Genomic DNA, 18373 nt, shown 5'->3' on the forward strand with positions numbered 1-18373 from the left:
AATTGACTCCAGCATCTTCCCACCACCGAAGTCAGGCTAACAGGTCTGTAATTCCCCGTTTTCTCTCTCTCGCTCCTTTCTTGAAAAGTGGGATAACATTAGCTATCCTCCAATCCACAGGAACTGATCCTGAATCTATTGAACATTGGAAAATGATCACCAATGCGTCCACTATTTCTAGAGCCACCTCCCTGAGGACCCAGGGATGCAGACCATCAGGCCCAGGAGATTTATCATCCTTCAGTCCCATTAGCCTACCCAATACTATTTCTTGCCTAATGAACATTTCTTTCAGTTCCTCTACCCCCTTAGATCCTCTATCCTCCAGTACATCTGGGAGATTGTTTGTGTCTTCCTTAGTGAAGGCAGATCCAAAGTACCTGTTCAACTCATCTGCCATTTCCTTGTTCCCCATTATAATTTCACCCGTGTCTGCCTTCCAGGGACCCACATTTGACTTTGCACACTGACCTGGACGCTTTGACCGGGTCTCTGCCGGCGCGGCCAGGGGAACCCTCCCCTGCCCTCCCCTCCTCTCTCTCGCTCTCTCTCTCTCTCCCTCTCTCCCGCCCCCCGGCAATGTCATGTCCGTTATTGGACTTTTCTGTTGAGCGATAGTCAGTCCTTTGGCTTGTAGGCGATGCCGCATTTCAGGTAGGTGGCGTATCGACAGAGCGGCCATTCGGTAAGTTTGCTTTTAGGCGACACTGCTTTTCGGTTCGTTGGCTTTTAGGCGACCCGCCCTTTCTGCTAGTTTGCATTTAGGCGTCCCATCCTTTCGGTTAGTAGGCGTTTCGTCTTCGGACTCTTTCGGTTTATTGGCATTTCGGCCTTGTTTCCATTCGGTTCTTTGGCTTCGACTTCTTTTCTTCAGTTTCTTGTCTGTCGGCGCCACGTCCAGGTACCATAAGAACGGTACAGCCAATTTCACTTACTAGTCCTCACAAAGTACCCCCCAATTTATTTTTCTCTTAAATAATGATCCAATGATCTTCTGAAAGCCACAATTTGATTAGCCTCCAGTGTCCTAAAACTGCATTCAAATTTGTAACAACTTTTTTCCTTTATATTTTGATTTTGAGTAACCTTGAGTAAAGCATATCCCTAATGACCAGGTTCCATTTTTACAGAAATAAATCCATAAATGATATTGTCCATGTTGGAAAGAGCAGGAACTTCTCTCAATGTGCTCACCACACCTACATAGCATCAAAGATACACAAGACTGATAAGAAACAACAATTACTAAAAGTGGAGAGAAACTAGTTATTTGTAGGAAGGAATTCTGAAGAGAAGGAATGGGTGACTTTTCGGGTTAAGACCCTTCTTCAGAATCCAGAAACTAGTTATGCTGGTCATCAGAATAAACATATATACATACTTCAGATTTTTGAATTTAATATTATGGGAGCTTGTTCGTATGTTTGGGTATATATATATATATCCATAAAGCTGGTTTTTGTATAACAGGAATGGTTTGTAATTATAAATTACCTTTAATATAGCAAAGTGTTCCAAGAAGCATCATGAGAATTTGATGGAGAGCCATGTAAGAAATTAAGACAGTTGGCCAACTGCTTGGTTACAAACATAGACTAAAAGTAGGTATCATCAATATGTGCTGTAGTTAGTTTAGTTTATTGTCACGTTTACCGAGGTATACTGAAAAGCTTTTGTTGCTTGCTAAATCATTAGCGGAAAGATACTTGATTACAATCAAGCCATCCACAGTGTACAGACACATGATAACGTGAATAACGTATAGTACAAGATAAAGTCAAGTAAAGTCCAATTAAATATAGTCCGAGGGCCTCAATGATGTGGATAGTAGCTCAGGGCTGTTCTCAAGTTGTTGATAGGATGGTTCAATTACCTGATAACTGCTGGGAAGAAACTGTCCCTGAATCTGAAGGCGTGCATTTTCACACTTCTGTACCTCTTTCCTGATGGGAGAGGGTCAAAGAGGGAGTGACGGGGGTGAGACTCATCCTTGATTATGCTGGTGGCCTTGCCAAAGTAGCGTGAAATGTTGATGGAGTCAATGCAAGGGAGGTTGGTGTGCATGATGATATGGGCTGTGTCCACAATTCTCTACAATTTCTTGCAGTTTTGGATGGAGCTGTTCCCAAACCATGCTGTGATGGATCTCGATTAGTAACCTTGTTTCACACTTTAGTAAGATCGAATTGACTGATTGATGGACGACATTGAGAAAGTGTTTCCATTTGTTGGGCAGTGCAAAACTAGAGATTCACATTGAAAACTCTGTCACCTTCAGCTGCTGGCTCAGCCTGAAGGTATGTTATCATCCATTGTCATACCACACCTGTGGGATTAATGACAAGAGGGCCCTGTGCTGCACAGTGCACTGCTGGTCATGTTGAAATCACCTTAGGAGAAGAAATCCGTTCCAAATACTTACTGGAAATAAAAATGTTGAATGGCTCGTCAAACCGAGACCATCATCAAGATGCTGCATTTGTAGACGTACTCATCATTATCTGAAGGTTTAGTGTCATAAAGTCATATAGCACCAAAACAGGCCCTTCAGCCCAATTCGTGCATACTAGTCCAAACTAGTCCCATTTCCCTGCATGTCCGATATCCCTCTAAATGTTTCTCATCCATTCACCTGTCAAAGTGCCTTTTAAATGTTGTTATTGTATCTTCCTCAGCTACCTCCTCTGGCAGCTTATTCCATATACCCACCAAGTAAAAAAGTTGACCCTCAGATTCCTTTTAAATCTTTCCCCTCTCATCTTAACCTATGTCCTCTGGTTCATGATTCCCCAACCGTGGGTAAAAGGCTTTTTGCATTCAGCCTATCAATTCCCTTCATGATTTTATACACCTCTATAAGATCGCCCCCCCAAGGCCGTGACCTCTGTTGGACCAACAAAACAGTTAATATGACAAGACTCTGGAACTAAGGGTGCCAGAAAATTGGTGGTGGACCTGTACTTGCTTCGGCTTCACAAGCAGCTCCTAAACCTGTCATTTCTTCTATTGAGAAAGCACATGGTTACATTACTCCATTACTTCCTTCTCCTACTAGCTAAAGTTGGCAATAATATCAACATGTTCCTAACCCATTTGTGGTCTGCTGCCTTTTGGGTTTAAATGTGATTTGTCCAGCTGCAATAGTATATTTTCTTCCAGAGATAAGTTAGTGATTTGAATGTTGAAACCACTGAATGATAGTAATATTTAAATTGACTTTTAAACGTAATGATTCAGTCATAGACACCTTCCGTTTTCAAACATTTTCAAGATAAGAAAGCATAGGCCGATTGTACTTACTCACCTATCACTGGAAAATCGGTTTATTGGAAGTCTGATGATGAAACCTATTGAGACTCAAGTTCAGAATAGATAGCATCATGGATGCTTTGGATTAAACCAGTGCTCCCAACGTTATTCATGCGTGGCCAGAAATTGATCATATATTTGGATTTTATGGTGGCGCAGCTCTGCCTGTCGTGCCAATGTGCTGCCCACTTTATTAAACCATTATAATTCTTCTGATGAGAGTACTCCTTCAATATTGTTGAATAGGGAGATTAGACCCAGTGTTTCAAGAGAGCATGATAAATGAATTGAGTTTTCAAAACATTTGATTTTTCAAAACATTTTACTTTGGCTCCGCAGCTTTTTAATAATGAATATTGTGATGACATTGAATGCTCTTAATAATATTAATAATAAATTTTATTTATGGGCGCCTTTCAAAAGTCTCAAGGACACCTTACAGAATTTAACAAGAGTAAAAAACATATAATTGGAGTAAAATAAATAATAAAGACATCACCAATACACAAATTAAAGACAGAATTCGATCCAAAGACAAAAAAATCAAAAACACAATGTGAAGAGAGAGCAGCGGCAGCTAAACCGCGCCAGCGTACACTCTCCCTTCCGACAGCCATCTTGGACACAAACTAAAATAATCACGTACACACAAAAATCATCCCCCCACAATGGTTACCACTGTGGGGGAAGGCACAATGTCCAGTCCCCATCCCCAGTTCTCCCAAAGTCAGGCCTATTGAGGCCTCCGCTATTGCCTCTACGTAGGCCCGATGTTCCTGGCCGTTTGCCTCTCAGCGGCTGGGCCACCTGGGATGGCCGCTTCCTTACCGGAGACCGCGGCTTAGTGTCTTAGTGTCTACTCGCCTGCCCCTTGCTCACTTGGAACTTATACAACTAACTGCAAAGCTGCGCGTCAGCTGTTTCAACTTTTAACAAATTTCACCAGAATTTTCCATAATTATTGAAAAGCTTTTTGGGCACTCTTGGCCCAGTTTCCATCCTTCACAGCCAGAGATTAAAGGTTTCAAAGGTTTTTCATTATCACATGTACCAATTAAGGTACAGTGATATGCGATTTACCATACAGCCATACGAAGAAAAAAAAGCAACAAGACATACAACTACATAAAAGTTAACACAAGCATTCACCACAGCGGATTCCCCACATTCGTCACTGTGATGGAAGGCAAAAAAGTCCAATCTTCTTCCTCTTTATTCTCCCGCCTTCGGGGCAGTCGAACCATCCGTTGGGGTGATCAAAGCTCCCGCAGGCGGCGGTCGAAGCCCCCGTGTCAGGGTGGTCGAAGATCCTGCAGCTTGGAGTTCCCGAAGTCCGTCTCTGGCCAGACACCACGTGCAGCGTGATGTTAAGTCTACAAGCACCCACGGCTGGAGTTCCGAGGTCGATCCCTGGCAAAGGGTCGCAGGCTCCGCGATGTTAAAGTCCTGTAGGCTTCCCGCTGTGGAGCTCTCAAAAGTCAGTCTCCAGCAAAGGCCGCCAACTCCTCGATGTTAGGCTGCAGTGCGGGCGGAGATATGATATGGAAAAAAATTGCATCTCAAAGGTTTCAAAGGTCTTTTATTGTCACATGTACCATCTTCTTCTTTCGTGTCCATCTTCCATGTTTCAAATGTTGACATCGCTGTCATCGTCTGTCCTGAAAAGGACGTAAGCTTCCGGCGGCAATCACTGGGAGCCATCACTTGTTGCAATAGATGATGGTGGTACAGGTGCACAACCTTTTATCCGAAAGCCTTGAGACCAGACACTTTTCGTAATTCGGAATTTTTCGGCCTTCGGAATGGAAGATTTTTAGCGTAGATTTTAACGGCTGGCTCAGTGGTAGAGTGCTCGGCTCATATCCGCAAGGTCGCGAGTTTGCGCCTCGATCCCGGTAGTTACTCGGTCGCGAGTTTGAGTCTTCAATGTAGTTTTTTCTTGCAGAATAAATGTCTGTATGAAATGCAGTGTGTTGAATGAATTCCTGAATTTGTAAATGTGCCCGCAGCATTGAAGCACCTCTCGCACTCATGTCACCCTAGCGGGGCTACATGCCCTTTGGCGGCCTAGCTCGGGGATTCTTGAATCCCCGAGCTCGGTCGCGAGTTTGCGCCTCGATCCCGGCAGTTACTCGGTCTCGAGTTTGAGTCTTCAATGTAGTTTTTTTCTTGCAGAATAAATGTTTGTATGATATGCAGTGTAGGAGAGGTGTACTGACTGTGTGGGCAGAACTTTGGAAGTGATTGCCCACCAGTCTAAAAAGCCGCTGTGTCTCCCTGTCCCTGGGATAGCAGGGGGCGATCAAACAGCACAATACCCCCCTCCCCCTCCAACTCCAGAGGAATCCGCTCCCCGATGGGCCGCTACGGCGACAAGTGGCAGTTCGCCCACAGCCCGTGCTGCGCCACCCCAAGAACAAGACATACCTTGCACCCAATCAGCTTAGCCCCTACGGGGAGCGTGTTCCTCTGGAGTTGGAGCGGGGCTGGGCTGGAGTTGCTGATCTGGGATCTCCGTGCTTGCAGTGGGCCTGGGGGTCAGTGTCCCGATGAGGGGGCGCAGCTCGGGCTGTGGGCGAACTGCCACTTGTCGCCGTAGCGGCCCATCGGGGAGCGGCTTCTGGTGGTCCTGACGTCTCCGGCCAGTTTGCAGTTTTCCTCTGGAGTTGGAACGGGGCTGGGCTGCTGCTGGCTGTGGGTCTCTGGGATCTCCGTGCTTGCAGTGGGCCTGGGGGTCGGTGTCCCGTTGGTCCTGACGTCTCTGGTGACTGGCACTGACCTGCTGGCATTCGCCGACGTGAAGACAGTGCAAATCCCCCGCGCCGGTGCAATGGGCGGGGAGCTGGAGAGGGGAGGGAAGGGGTCACACACATGGCCGGGAAGCAGAGGGGTGTAGGTGGGGTGAAACTGAAGGGAGCGACAATCTGCTGCTGCCTGCCCGCTGAGTTAAAAAGTTCCCACGCAAGACTCACGATACACTGTGTATCGTGAGTCTACCGTGGGAACTTTTTAACTCAGCGGGCGGGCAGCAGCAGATTGTCAATTATTAACCCTCCTGCGCAATATACCCTCACCTTCTCTTTTATGAATGGGGATTTAGTTCCCCTTTCTTCGAGGACCGACCGGAGGTTCCGCTGTCACCTCTGCGGGCCGCCCTCGGTGAACGTCTTCAAGGACCTCTCTTCAAGGACCGAAAAAATGTCCGCTATTCGGAGTTTTTCGTTATTTGGAACTTCGGATAAAGGGTTGTGCAGCTGTAGCAGAATTAGGTTGGGATACTTCCGCTTTCCAGCCCCGCGACGTGGATGTTTCTGCTATAGGGCCACATGTACCAGAAGGCACATTGATATGCGAATTACCATACAGCCATACAAGCAACAAGACACACAAATACATAAACGTTAACATAAACATCCACCACAGCGGATTCCCCACATTCCTCACTGTGATGGAAGTCAAAAAAGTCCAATCTATTTCCTCTTTATTTATCTCTGTCAAGATAAGAGATTAGAAAAAGTTCCCCCCCCCCACATAAAACATGTTAAAGTACACTAAAAACATCCATTTAACATCTATCTATACCTATATATCTATATATACATAACGAAAACTCTGATCTTGTGCTCTTCCGTGGTTTTTGCATGGTTTTTCTATAAAACAGCAAAAACGGTACACGATAGCATTATGATTTTTCAGCACCTTACTCACCATTCTCTTGTGCTCAAGAGCAACAAGTTTTGTTCCGATCGATGGTATAGTTTAAAAGTTATTAAAGTTTAAAAATCTTAAAAAACGAGCATGCGCTCCAGTTTCTTCCACATTCCAGAAGGTTTGTAGGTTAATTGACTTCTGTAAATTGCCCCTAGTATGTAGGATGTGAATGTAGAATAACATAGAACTAGTGTATGGGTTAGCGTGGACTCGGTGGGCCGAAGGGCCTGTTTCTACGCTGTATCCCTCGACTCTAGACTCTAAAATTAGTAGGTGGTCAAACTTCTAACTCTGACTGATGTTTTCACAATTATTGACCATCATCAACTGGGATCAATCAGAGGTGATAATGGGCTGCCTGGATTCCAACTCTGATTAATTAGATTATCTTGTAGGTATATCTGTGATTGTTGAGGCCTAAAAAGGAACCAAGAATGAGCTAAACATTGTGTAAGAAGGAACTGCTGATGCTGGTTTAAACAGAAGATAGACACAAAAAGGTGGAGTAACTCAGCGGGACAGGCAGCATCCCTGGAGAGAAGGAATAGGTGATGTTTTGGGTTGAGACCCTTTTTCAGACTGGTTAGGGATAAGGAAAACGAGAGATATAGACGGTATAGAGAGATATAGATAAGGAACAATGAGTGAAGGAATTGCAAAAAAGTGACGATGATAAAGGAAACAGGGTGTTTGTTGGGTGAAAATAAGAAGTTAGTGCGACTTGGGTGGGGGAGGGATAGAGAGAGAGGGAATGCCGGGGCTACCTGAAGTGAGAGAAATCAACACTCTTACCACTGGGCTGTAAGCTGCCCAAGCAAAATATGAGTTGCTGTTCCTCCAATTTGCATTTAACCTCACTCTGACAATGGAGGAGACCTCGGACAGATAGGTCTGTGTAGGAATGTCATAGTCAGAGTGAGACTGAACGGAAATTGGAGGAACAGCATCTTATGTGCTGCCCAAAAAGCAGGAGAGGACATCTGTGTCCACTCATCATCATCATCAATCTTGTGAGTTACTGAATGATCTGAACCATATTATACTGCTGGAGGGTTGCTTTGTACAGATCAACGATTTGACGCCAAATCAAAGTTGAGCTACACTTGCCCTCCATAATGTTTGGGACAAACTCCCGTCATTTATTTATTTGCCTCTGTACTCCACAATTTGAGATTTCTAATAGAAAAAATCACACGTGGTTAAAGTGCACATTGTCATAGAAACATAGAAAATAGGTGCAGGAGTAGGCCATTCGGCCCTTCGAGCCTGCACCGCCATTCAATATGATCATGGCTGATCATCCAACTCAGTATCCTGTACCTGCCTTCTCTCCATACCCCCTGATCCCTTTAGCCACAAGGACCACATCTAACTCCCTCTTAAATATAGCCAATGAACTGGCCTCAACTACCTTCTGCGGCAGAGAATTCCAGAGATTCACCACTCTCTGTGTGAAAAAAGCTTTCCTCATCTCGGTCCTAAAAGATTTCCCCCTCATATTTTATTAAAGGGTATTTTTTATACATTTTGGTTTCACCATGTAGAAATTACAGCTGTGTTTATAGTGTCTGCATTTCAGGGCACCATTATGTTTGGGACACGTGGCTTCACAGGTGTTTGTAATTGCTCAGGTGTGTTTAATTGCCTCCTTAATGCAGGTATAAGGGGGCTCTCAGCACCTTGTCTTTCCTCCAGTCATTCCATCACCTTTGGAAAATGTTATTGCTGTTTATCAACATGAGGACCAAAGTTGTGCCAATGAAAGTCAAAGAAGCCATTAAGAGACTGAGAAACAATAATAAAACTGTTGGAGACATCAACCAAACCTTAGGCTTACCAAAATCAACTGTTTGGAACATCATTAAGAAGAAAGAGAGCACTGGTGAGCTTCCTAATCGCAAAGGGACTGGCAGGCCAAGGTAAACCTCCACAGCTGATGACAGAAGAATTCTCTGTATAATAAAGAAAAATCCCCAAACACCTGTCCGACAGATCAGAAACACTCTTCAGGAGTCTGGTGTGCATTCGTCAATGACCACTGTCCGCAGAAGACTTCATGAACAGAAATGCAGAGACTACACTGCAAGATGCAAACCACTAGTTAGCCGCAAAAATAGGATGGCCAGGTTACAGTTTGCCAAGAAGTACATAAAAAAGCAACTACAGTTCTGGAAAAAGGTTTTGTGGACAGATGAGACGAAGATTAACATATCAGAGTGATGGCAAGAGCAAAGTATGGAGGAGGGAAGGAACTGCCCAAGATCCAAAGCATACCACCTCATCTGTGAAACAGTGGTGGGGGTGTTATGGCCTGGGCATGTATGGCTGCTGAAGGTACTGGCTCACTTATCTTCATTGAAGATACAACTGCTGATGGTAGTAGCATAATGAATTCTGAAGTGTATAAACACATCCTATCTGCTCAAGTTCAAACAAATGCCTCAAAGCTCATTGGCCGGCGGTTCATTCTACAGCAAGACAATGATCCCAAACATACTACTAAAGCAACAAAGGAGTTTTTCAAAGCTAAATAATGGTCAATTCTTGAGTGGCCAAGTCAATCACCCGATCCAAACCCAATTGAGCATGCCTTTAATATGCTGAAGAGAAAACTGAAGGGGACTAGCCCCCAAAACAAGCAGAAGCTAAAGATGGCTGCAATACAGGCCTGGCAGAGCATCACCAGAGAAGACACCCAGCAACTGGTGGTGTCCATGAATCACAGACTTCAAGCAGTCATTGCATGCAAAGGATATGCAACAAAATACTAAACATGACTACTTTCATTTACATTACATTGCTGTGTCCCAAACATTATGGTGCCTTGAAATGGAGGGACTATGTATAAACACTGTTGTAAATTCTACATGGTGAAACCAAAATGTGTAAAAATGGCCTTTATTAAAATCTGACAATGTGCACTTTAACCACATGATTTGTTCTATTACAAATCTCAAATTGTGGAGTACAGAGGCAAATAAATAAATGATGGGTCTTTGTCCCAAACATTATGGAGGGCACTGTATCTATCGTGCTATTTAGGAAAGTAGATAAGTTACCCCAACCCATTTATTGGACAATCAAATTTTTTTTTTAAATTTATACAACATTGTAACAGGTATCCTTTAACTTCAATTGAATCACTGAATAGCCAAATGGGACCTCCATTCAATAAATGCATAGAAAACATCTTCATCGTCTGTTTTAGAAAATAGTATAGTACAGCACAGGAACAGGCACATTGGCTCACAATATCTGCTGAACAGATGTCAAGATAAACGAATCTCATCTGTCTACACATGATCCATATCTCTCCATCCAGACAGCTGTGGAAGCCAAGTCATTGGGTATTTTATAATCGAAGATTTCTTGATTATTAAGGGTGTCAAGGTGAAAAGGAGAAGGCAGGAGAATGGGGTGAGAGGGAAAGGTAGATCAGCCATGGCTGAATGGCAGAATAGACTTGATAGTCCAAATGGCCTAATTCTGCTCCTATGTCCTCTGGTCTTATGAACATTCCCTGCTTATCCATGTGCACAAACAGGCCAAGCTGTCAGGTGAAGCATTTTAACAAAGCATAAGTCCTGTAAATTTTAAAACTTAAAATCATTGTGTGGGGCAACGAGTTTTTGACTTTTAGCTTAATATCCTTTCATTCAGCCACTTGCTGAGGTGTATCCTCAAGCCCATCGTGTTGGTATTTTTTTTTAATTGCTTCAAGTAGTTCATTTCCCCTCGGCATGTTATGTTCTGATGCTCCTAAAAATAAAATAAAATAAAAGTATTTCAATACTTTTCAAGTAATTCAATGCATAAATTTCTAGTGATTCTTTACCATCAGCGGGATCATGGATTATTTTTGGAGTCCAGTCACTCTTATAACCGAGAATAGCAAAAGCTGGTTGGCAGATGTCAGGGCTCCACGAGCAGCAAGTTCATGGGATCCATTTCAGTGATATTGGTTGGGGGATATATATTGGCTGGATATGTGAATGGGCAATAGGGATATAAAGATCTCTCTTTTCACTTTCAATGGTAATGTAATCCAGGAAGCTGCCTGTTTAGTAGCCAAGGCTCTGTGGGGAGGACCACTGTCTGTGGGACATTGAGGGGCAGAGTCTGGTGGAGACACCCTTCAAACAAGGGAAGAAATGTCACCCCAGGGGGCTACATCAGTGGCAAGGGTGCTTGGTTAAGGATAGTTGCGAACACTACAGAAAATGACACTAATGAATGTACAGACGCTGAGAATGTCAGAAGAGTTTTTGTATCATTGTTGTTTTGTATATATATTCTAAATAAAGTGCCTTTTTGGAAATAAAAGAATGTCTTGTATCTTTCAGAATCAACATTCTCCACCTTACATTACTACTACTGTTAATGCATAGTAAAGTGAATGCACGATTAGTCAAGATGTAAAAGGGTCATATGTGCTATTTTCGAAATGGAGGGAAAGAAACTTGCAGATCACATTATCATGCTACTGCATTTGTAGTTTTCAAACAAAGTATCTGATTGTAAAGAATTGGATGCAGCTGGTTAAAAAAATGTATGGATTTGAATCAAAGAAAACGGATTGAAACAAAAATTGTGAAGATAAGCAAGGAGTTAAAAATCTGCATTCAGTTGCAATTAGCATTTTGCTACAGAAGGTGTTTAGTATTTTTCCTCAAAATGTTTTATTTTCCTTGGGAACCGTGATGCTCTTCTTGTTTAGCAATTCACAATTCACAGTTAATGGTGAGATTTTAAGTGAATAATGAGCTGCGGAGGTCGGGAAAATTTATGAAATTGCAGTAAAACAAATGGATGAGGCTTTGGATTATTAGAAGGTTAACTACATTGTGATTTAATGTTTAGGATCAGGGCAAGAGACAGAACAAAGACAGTTAAGAACACCACGTCGGCGAACGCAGCAGCCCAAAATGCTGAACAGCCCTGAGGACAGCCTATATTATAACCAGTTAAATGTGAGTTCAAAGTAGCAATAAAGCTCTTTTGCTGACTTTGGGTCCAGATGATAATACCATTATAAATACCTGCCCCAACCTCTCCAGCCCCACCCCCATGCTCCTCTTCTGTCTGTCTTCGTGAACATGTGCTTATGCTCTTTATCTGTTGCTTTCATGTCAGGATGTCTGCCGTCACGGTGAATAATTGATGTGGTTTATCAAAGCCAAGCAAGATGCATGCTTCATCAGGCTCACTTGAGCTCTTTGATCAAAAAAATTATGCTGTGACTTCTGATATTATCAGCATCTGCTTGCATTCAACACAAAATCACTTTGAATTAAAAATTAACGACTTGCTGCTTTGCTGTTGACTGTGTGTTCTTTGCCCTCTCCACAGGGAATTCTAGAATACCAAGGGAGCAAAAGAAAGCCAAGAAAATTTGGGTAAACAGATACTCTTTTAGTTCTTTCCAACTGTAAATAGAAAATACTATTCTTCAATAGATTCCTGATTTTTTGTTTCTTTTATAAATTTGCTTAAATTATATAGAAAATAAATCTTTATTTTGTGACTGATATTTTCAACGCTACTTCTGCACGTGAAAAGCTACATTATGTGTGCTGATGTCACTTGTGACTATCTTTTTCCCTTCTTACCACAGCCAAATCAAAGTGCTGGACATTGAGGATGAGTATTACAAATCACTATCAGCTGTTGAACCCATCCCCAAGGAAGACGATTCATTAAACTCTTCTCTTCCTATTCCAAGAGGTCATAGCTAAAAGAAGACACGATAGGTAATCTATTGATCTCATAACTCTCATTAAAATCGCACAAACTAATTCTTCCAATGCAAGTTTTATACATTATTTTCAGAATAAGCAATTAGTCAGAAAGGATTTTTTTTTTTAAATAGGTGAAATAAGATTCTAATAATCACAGAGAATGGTTCACTAATCATTGTTGGTTTTGATGTAAGGCTAAAAAGCCTGTAAACCTAAAAGTGTTTCTGTGGACGGAACTGTCAATGATTTTTTAAAAAATCAATTTACATGCCTCTTGCAGTTTCATTCAAGTCCATTTCCAGGGGGTTTTAATTCAACTTGTAAGTATGAAAATATACCCTGTATTGATCTGCAAGCTTTCAGTCAATTCCATCATTCATTTATTAACAATTTGAGCACTGAGGGATTTATGTTTGTGCCATGTTTTGCATTAAAACTGTTCTATAAAAAAAAATCATCTTGTTCATAAAATATATAAAAACTCAGAAAAAAATATAGACCAATAGATAATCAATAATGTGAATAACTTTGAAACTATTTGTAGTTCCATTCAAAATTGCTTCCACATTTCTCAATTTGTTAAACTTGTTTACATTTGGAGATCTGTTAATTGCATGATGGAAAAGAGTTGTATATGTGCCTAGAAATTATGTATTGGAGGTAACTAGTCACTATTCGTAGATGCAATGAAAACTGAACCTCAAATTGAATTTAGAATGAATAAATCCAACCTTGCACACCTGTCACTAAAATAAATGTCCCCAAGTAGCACAGTATGTGTTGAGGGAAGAGCATGCCAATCTCTTGTGTTTGTGGTATTAGCTTGCAGAGTAACAAATGGGCTGTCCAGGTGTCTTTTAATGCCTCCCGGTCATGATATATGACCGCTACAGCCAATGTATAACTGGACTAAATTCAACTAATATAATTCCTTCTTCAGAACATACATTTCTTCTTCAATTTGCACATTTCTACACTCCACTTTATGGATACATTATTTATTCATACTCTGTACAATTCTGAAACTCCATAAATAAAAAATGTTCAGCTGATCTTTAGGCCTGTTTGCTTTATTGGATTATTTGAGTTTATCAAGGTGAGATGTTTCATGGCTTGGAAATAGAGCATGTTTGTTTTGTGTCTTGTCAGCATTAATCACTTCAAGATCAGATTAGATATAAAAATTACATCTATGCAGAACCCAAACAAATTCTTGTCATTCAGGTAACACATCATGCCAAAAACCCGTTGGCCTGTTTACATGGATGGTAAAAAATTGCATGGGAAATTTTCAAAGGAAGAACGATATGTTTTCCTAAATCCATGGACACAGTTATTCTGAACCAACATGAACAAATCATTAACGAGCCATTAATCTTCCTTCTGTTCATGAAACATGGTGCAAAACGCAACTGCTGCACTTGCCAACAAAATAAAAGAAATTACTCTAAAAATAACTAATCGCCTGGGAAAAGACGTCTTCCAAGAGACATTACAGGTATGGAAGGTGCTAAATATATGGAAGAGTCTTCTGTCATTCTTTACTGTCATCAGAATCTGGAAGTACAGAACCCACATGCTTGCCTGTAAACCAAATGTGAAACTGCAGGATTCTCTATTTTGCCAGGAAGTCTACCACATGTCGATTCGGCTGTTCTTAACAAATCCCAGCAGTTTTACATTTGGTTTGTAGAAGCCCATGTACAATGCCCTCCATAATGTTTGGGACAAAGACCCATCATTTAATTATTTGCCTTTTACTCCACAATTTGAGATTTGTAATTAAAAAAATCACATGTGGTTAAAGTGCACATTGTCAGATTTTAATAAAGGCCATTTTTATACATTTTGGTTTCACTATGTAGAAATTACAGCAGTGTTTATACATAGCTCCCCCCATTTCAGGGCACCATAATGTTTAGGACACAGCAATGTCATGTAAATGAAAGTAGTTGTGTTTAGTATTTTGTTGCATATCCTTTGCATGCAATGACTGCTTGAATTCTGCGATTCATGGACATCACCAGTTGCTGGGTGTCTTCTCTGGTGATGCTCTACCAGGCATGTATTGCAGCCAATTTTAGCTTATGCTTGTTTTGGGGGCTAGCCCCCTTCGGTTTTCTCTTCAGCATATTAAAGGCATGCTCTATTGGGTTTGGATCCGGTGATTGACTTGGCCACTCAAGAATTGACCATTTTTTAGCTTTGAAAAACTCCTTTGTTTCTTTTGCGGTATGTTTGGGATCATTGTCTTGCTGTAGAACGAACTGTCAGCTAATGAGTTTTGAGGCATTTGTTTGAACTTGAGCAGATAGGATGTGTCTATTCACTTCAGAATTAATTGTGCTACTACCATCAGCAGTTGTATCTTCAATGAAGATAAGTAAGCCAGTGCCTTCAACAGCCTTACATGCCCAGGCTATAACACTCCCACCACCGTGTTTCACAGATGAGGTGGCATGCTTTGGATCTTGGGCAGTTCCTTCTCTCCTCCATACTTTGCTCTTGTCATCACTCTGATATAAGTTAATCTTCGTCTCAACTGTCCACAAGACCTTTTCCCAGACTGTGGTTGCTCTTTTAAGTACTTCTTGGTAAACTTTAACCTGGCCATACTATTTTGTGGCTGACCAGTGGTTTGCATCTTGCAGTGTAGCCTCTGTATTTCTGTTCATGAAGTCTTCTGCGGACAGTGGTCATTGACAAATTCACACCTGACTCCTGAAGAGTGTTTCTGATCTGTCGGACAGGTAATTGGGGATTTTTCTTTAATATAGAGGGAATTCTTTTGTCATCATCTGTGGAGGTATTCCTTGGCCTGCCAGTCCCTTTGTGATTAGTAAGATCACCAGTGCTATTTTTCTTCTTACTGATGTTCCAAACAAATGATTTTGGTAAATCGACTCCAGAGCTCGGAGGCTCTAGCCGCAGGCCCGGTGGACAGGAACATCGGGAGCTCGCGGTTGCCTGGTGGGAGACTGCTTTTCGGAGCACCCGGAACGCAACTTCTCCCGACCGTGTCGTAGGGTTGAAACAACCCGGAGCGGGGCCGTACATCGCCCAGCGCGGCTTTAACGGTCTTTAACGGTCGCGGGACATGCCAATGCCCGCCGGGGGCTCCCCGTTGAGACATTAAGACCTGGAGCCGGGGCGTACATCGCCCCGCGTGGCCTTAATGGCCGTGGGACTTACCATCGCCCGCCTAGGGCTTTAACATCGGGAGAAAAATGGAATACAGGGGAGAGAAAAGACTTTGCCTTCCATCACAGTGAGGAGGAGATTCGCTGTGATGGATGTTTGTGTGAATTGAATTGTTTGTGTGTCTTGTAGAAATTGTTCTGTTTGTATGGCTGTAGAAACAGAGTTTCATTTGAGCCTCATTGAGGTTCAAATGACAATGAATAAATATTGTATAGTATTATTGTATTGTAAACAGCTGTCATTAACAAGATTGTAGCCTAAGGTTTGGCTGAAGTCTCTAACCGTTTTATTCGTGTTACTCCGTCTCATAATGGCTTATTTGACTACCATTGGCACAACCTTGGTCCTCGTGTTGATAAACAGCAATAAAAGTTTCCAAAGGTGATGGAAAGACTTGAGGAATGACTTGGTGCTGTGACCTCTCTTCTACCTTCGTTAAGGAGGCAATTAAACACACGTGAGCAATTGCAAACACCTGTGAAGCAATGTGTCCCAAACATTGTGGTGCCCAGAAATGGGGGAACTATGTATAAACACAGCTGTAATTTCTACATGGTGAAACCAAAATGTATAAAAATGGCCTTTATTAAAATCTGACAATGAGGACTTTAAACACATGTAATTTTTTTATATTACAAATTTCAAATTGTGGAGAGGCAAATAAATAAATGATGGGTCTTTGTCCCAAACATTATGGAGGGCACTGAAAGTACATCACTGCCAGAAACCAACAGCAGAAACAGGGATTTGTATAATATGCAAGGATTGCCCGTCCCAACAACCATAATTCAAGTCGAATCTGTTCATTGGATATTATCTGTGTACAGTTTCAAGCTGGTTTTGACAACATTTTTGTTCCAATGTACTGGTGCGACTGACCTTATTAAGCCCAAAACTATATGGTGAGTTCCTATTAATGAATACATTTGTTTCTTCATTCAATATAGAACATAGTATTGCCCAAATTTGTTCATTTATATCTCAAACCGTGGTTAGATAAAAAGTAGATAACTTTGAAAAAGTTTATAGTTTGTGAAATACAACATCGTAATTTCAAAACTGAAAGATATGCAGTTGGAAGTTCTTAGCCTTGGTCAATGTTATACAACTTATTAGGGAAAGAGAAATACAATAAAGCTTATTCACCACGGAAAGCATACTATTAGTTTGTATTACAGCTTGGTTTTGGAGCAGCTCTGCCGAAGACCGCATGAAATTGTAGAGTGTTGGCGTGTTGTAGATGTTGCCTGTCCATCGTACAAACTGGACTTCCCACCATTGACTCCATCTACACTTCAAAATATATGTTTTTTTAAGAAGCTTTCTTGTTCTTTCCGAATTCCTAATCCTTAAAATGCCTGCTTGGTCTTGTTTATTTTATGTGGTTGTTTACGTGATCATAGAATTTACACGTCACAGTAATATTTATTTGGTGTTTTTTATGCCGCCTTCCTATTATGTAACTGTTGCACACTTATGCCTTTCTTATTTTGTGATAACCTTTTGCTTTTGATTTTACTTCTGATCTCCTATCCTTTTATAAGCCTCTGTGTTCTTTTCTGAATCAACTTCTAATCGGCTACTACAGTTTGAAGAAGGGTCTCGACCCGAAACTTTACCCATTCCTTCTCTCCAGAGATGCTGCCTGTCCAGCATTTTGTGTCTACCTTCGATTTAAACCAGCATCTACAGTTCTTTCCTACACTAAAGTTTATGCTGCCAACAAAATAATTGTTGCACTCCAAAGTAAAACAATGTATGCAAAGATGTTTTTTTGTGATGTGATAATGCAATAAATAAATCTCTTAATTTTTGCTCCTAATTTATATTTCCTTGTCAGTTGCATAGAAACCAGGTATATCTAAATTTATCAAACAGAGAAACATAGAAATAGAAAAAAGGTGCAAGAGGAGGCCATTCGGCCCTTCGAGCCAGCACAGCCATTCATTGTGATCATGGCTGATTGTCCCCAATCAATAACTCGTGCCTGCCTTCTCCCCATATCCCTTGATTCCACTAGCCCCTAGGGCTCTATCTAACTCTAATTTTAGCTCTAAAATAAAAGAATGGGAATGCTAATCTATCCAAATTACTAAAAGTCTGATCTTGACCACTTCCTGGTGTTCTGAATATTCATTTTAGAAAAAATGCTGCCACTTACGGCTGTGATTTTTGGCCATCTTACTCAGATTCCCCCTCTGCTGCGCAGGACATGAGGATTTTTCCCATTGATTAAAAATAAAAGAGTTATTAGTGTATATTCCCGGAGGGACTATAAAGCCCGGAAGTGTTGAGTGCCTCAGTCAGTCGCTGTAAGATGGGGGAGCGAGAGGGTCACATCTCACAGTCTGAGCTGTGAATAACACTGAACACATGTATACTAAACTGTGAGTGGTTTTACTGACCTGTCAATG

The 18373-nt window shown here is 41.6% G+C and overlaps 1 protein-coding gene across 1 annotated transcript in view; it reads left to right on the forward strand.

Annotated features, from left to right (window-relative positions):
- myo3b (myosin IIIB) overlaps positions 1-13893 on the forward strand; it is a 398335-nt gene extending 384442 nt beyond the window's left edge. Inside the window, exons 33-35 of the mRNA XM_033024000.1 lie at positions 11881-11990; positions 12370-12416; positions 12635-13893. The gene's annotated coding sequence lies outside the window, so the exon portion shown is untranslated. The remainder of the gene's footprint in view (positions 1-11880; positions 11991-12369; positions 12417-12634) is intronic.
- Positions 13894-18373: the final 4480 nt, after the last annotated feature.

The sequence above is a fragment of the Amblyraja radiata genome, chromosome 7 (genome assembly GCF_010909765.2).
Source record: "Amblyraja radiata isolate CabotCenter1 chromosome 7, sAmbRad1.1.pri, whole genome shotgun sequence".
NCBI lineage: Eukaryota > Metazoa > Chordata > Chondrichthyes > Rajiformes > Rajidae > Amblyraja > Amblyraja radiata.